The sequence below is a fragment of the Capsicum annuum genome, chromosome 4, assembly GCF_002878395.1.
Source record: "Capsicum annuum cultivar UCD-10X-F1 chromosome 4, UCD10Xv1.1, whole genome shotgun sequence".
NCBI classification, from domain to species: Eukaryota; Viridiplantae; Streptophyta; class Magnoliopsida; order Solanales; family Solanaceae; genus Capsicum; species Capsicum annuum.
The window spans coordinates 26,063,482-26,067,643 of NC_061114.1; positions in this window are offsets into that span (position 1 = coordinate 26,063,482).

The following is a 4,162-nucleotide window of genomic DNA, read 5'->3' on the forward strand; positions in this document are numbered from 1 at the left end:
TTTTAAAAAAAAAATTACCAGAAAAATCGACCACACATGGTCGGTTTACTATAATTAATTAAAAAATATTTTCTTAAATAAATTATTATATAAATTATTAAATAAAAAATCGACCACAAGTGGTCAGCTTTGTATTTAAATTAATTAATTAATTTTAATAAAATCAACCACTTGTGGTCAGTTTTGTATTTAAATTAATTACTTAATTTTAATAAAATCGACCACATGTGGTCGGTTTTGTATTTAAATAAATTAATTAATTTTAATAAAATTGACCACATGTGGTCGGTTTTTTTATAAATTAATTAATTAATTTAAATACAAAACCGATCACTTGTGGTCGGCTTCTTTTGAAAATTTATTTTTGTTTAAAAGATCATTTTTAAAAAAAAAATACTAAATTTTAAATATATATATATATATATATATATATATATATATATATATAGAAAAAAACAATGAGACTATAAGGAAAGAGTTATAGAGTAATCTCAGAAACCAAAACACAATGTGGTGATGTTTGTTCTTGCCCATAGGGCATAACTTATTGTTTAAAAGTTCTTCATCTAAGTCTTACCTCTAAAGCAAGAGTTATAGAACATATAATAAATCAATACACAATATAGTGGTTTAACCTCTTGTCCATGGGGCATAACTTATCGTTTGATGGTCCTTGGGTTAAATCTTGCCTCTAAGGCAAAAGTTATAGAGCATCCCATAAATCAAAACAAAGAGTGGTAGTACCAACTCTTGCCCATGGGGCATAAGTTGTTGTTCGAAAGTCCTTAGGCTAAATCTTGTGTCTAAGACAATAGTTATAGAACATCTCATAAATTAAAACACAATATGGTAGGGTCAACTCTTGCCCATGGGACATAACTTGTTGTTTAAAAGTCCTTGGCTAAGTCCTACCTCTAAGGCAAGATTTATAGAACTTTTCATAAATCAAAACACAATGTGGTAATGTCAACTTTTTCTCATGGGGTGTAACTTGTTTTTTTGAATTAATTGACGATAAGAAATGAAGAAAAAAAAGTTGAGGAAAGAAAAATATAGAAAAAAATATTTTAAAAAAAAAATGAGAGGAGAAAAAAAACTGAAAGAAAAAATTATTGAGGAAAAAAATGAAGAGAAAAAGACAAAACAAAAAATAACTGTTGAGAAAAAATTTTAAAAAGAAAAAAATGAGAAAAGAACAATAATAAAAGAGAAAAAAACTAGAAGATGAGAGGAGAAAAGGAAAAAAGGAAAAAAACGTAAAGGTTGAGAAAAAGAAAAAAAGAAAATTAAATAAAAAAGGAAACAATGTGCGAAAAAATATTTGTACTGAGGCGAAATTTGTAGTTACGCACCCTGAACTTTGCGGGGTTCCTATGACCCCCCTAGACTATTTTTTACCGTATTTAACTGGCATATGTTTGTCCTTTATGAAATATTTTTTTCTTACGTGCTTAATGTGTGTGAAATACTCACAGTGGTCCAAGTGCTAAATACATGCTAGTTAAATATGGTAAAAACTAGTCTTGAAGAGTCATGAAACTCCTGCAAAGTTCAAGATGCGTAACTACAAATTTTGCCAAAGTATAGATATTTTTCGCACCTTTTTCAGAATAAAAAATAATAAACAAAGCAAAATAAAAAAATTAAAAGTCGAAACATAAATAAGCATAGAAGGTTGTTTAAAGTTATTTGAGGTATAGAGAGTTAAAAAGGTAAAAGTCTTATAGAAGACTAGTTTTGTAAGACATTTTCTTATGGGAGATAAAAAAGCAAAGTCACCCACTATAGGGGCATTTATGTGGTTTATCCGTTTAATTGAAATTATAGGAAATCATGGACCTTTTGTAAAGTCTATGGAGATTTATCAAAAAATGCATCTTTTCAACTGAAAAGTTACTTGAGCAGTTGTATAATGATTGGTCCTTAAGTCAAATATAACGTTTCTTTTCCTTTCTATCTATCTCTGAGAAGAAATAAACTGAGAGCAATATCAAGTCTTAAAAGATCAAGTTATCTTTCAATCAAGTTTTGCAATGAAACGAAATTAGTATTCCCTAACCATTCTTTTATATTATTTATCATTGTCTAATGATTTACTTGTGTTCTTCTATAAATTCTTACAAGTTTTTCAACAGGACTAGCCTTTACCGAGTCCATAGATAATAATGATTTGACAGTTGTGCAGATGATGATGATGAGGAGGAGGAGGAGGAGGAGGAGGATAAGTAAGATGATGCAAGGACTGCCATCACGGCAGATTATTCTATAGAGCGTGCTGGGGTTCAAGACTTTGTTCCTGACGATGATGACTAGTAGTGGCTTAGGAAGTTCTTTCTCTCACTCTTGTTATGAATTGTTTTAAAGGAGAAGGGCCTAAAATGCCCTTTAACTATGTGAAATGGTGCAAAAATGCCCTTCTTGTCTACCTATTGGGCCTAAAATGCATTTTTCGTCTACTTATTGGGGCTATTTTGCCCTTTTATTTAAGAAAAAATTATATAATACCACAACTCATCTTTATTAAACTACATAAAATCTCTATCATTTTTATTAATATTAACCAAATAAATAGTGTACAATATCAATTTTTCGTCATTCTAAATTAATCTGATAAATAAAAGAAAAACAACATAAATAGCCATTTTAAAAAAATTATTACGTATACATAGCCGTATTAGTTGGTTGTTAAATATAGCATATAAAATATTTACTTTTATAACAGATTCTAATATATAAAAAAATAATTATATATTAAATTTTCATATTTCTTTTTTTTTGTTTCCCATCTGGTGTCTGGTACCCGCATTGGAGCCCGACTAATCCGGATTCGCACCCGGTAGAGCCCCATTCGGCGGGTAGCGCTCCCAACAGAGTTTTCTTCATGCCCAGGGTCGAACCCTCGACCTCTGGTTAAGGGTGGAGCAGCCCCATCCGCTGCACCACAACCCATGTTGGCCAAATTTCTTATTTATTGCCTACTTTTATGAAAACCTTTGTTCATTTATTTTTTATATAGTATGTCGAAATTTTTTGTTTTTCATTTTTATCGTTTGCTTTCACGATGCCTCCATAAAAATATATGGTATATTTATACCATAAGAAATTATGGTATATTTATATATTATATAAATTATATTTATATCATTAAAATACATGGTATATTTATACCATACAAATTATATTTATACCATAAACATACATGGTATATTTTAGATATAAAAAGTTTATACCATGTAATACTGAAAATATATATTTATATTTAATAAATATTTTTTAACAAGAAAAGTACTTCCAACATAATGAGATATACCATTAATATTTATCCCATAAATTATATCAAAAATATAATAATAATCTGACTTTGACATAAATTATATTTATACAACAAAAATACATGGTATATCTGTACTTCCAATATAATGATTTTTATTTCATAAAAAATTATGGTGAACCCATTACATTGGAATTAAAAATACACGATAATGAAATAATACTAGATGATTAACATACATGAAAATAAAATAAAACATACATGAGCAAATAATGAAATGCTTAGTTTATTTTAAAATATTTGAATTTTGAATATAAGAGAGAAAGATTTGAAAGCATGGATTATCTTTTCCACTTTTAATTTGAAAATTGAAAATATATTTCTTAAATTAAGGTGAATTGGTAATTAGTTATAGAATTAAATTAGAAATTATAACTATCTTTTCTGATTTTTTTAAATGGCTATATATGTAAGAAAAAAAAACTTTTATTTTTGTAATATTGAAAAATATTATTATTTATGTAATTAAGTTTTAAGGATGACCTTTTCATGTAATTTACCTAAATAAAAAGGAAAAATAGGCCTAATAGGTAGATGAAAAGGGCAGTTTAGGCCCAATAGTTAGACGGAAAGGGCATTTTAATAGAAAGGGGACGTTTTTGCACCATTTTACATAGTTAAAGAGCATTTTAGACCTTTTTTCGTTATTTTAAACACTAGGGACAGTGCTATATTGTGTAAATGTGGAGTGAGGAATATAGAATTTAGTTGTTCATCTTTTCTTTATTTATTATTTATTTGGGATTGTAATGTCATGGGTCTTCTCTTTTCCTTGTATTCATATTGGGTATTTTGGACAGGAAATTACATGATATTAGGGGTGTGCAAAAA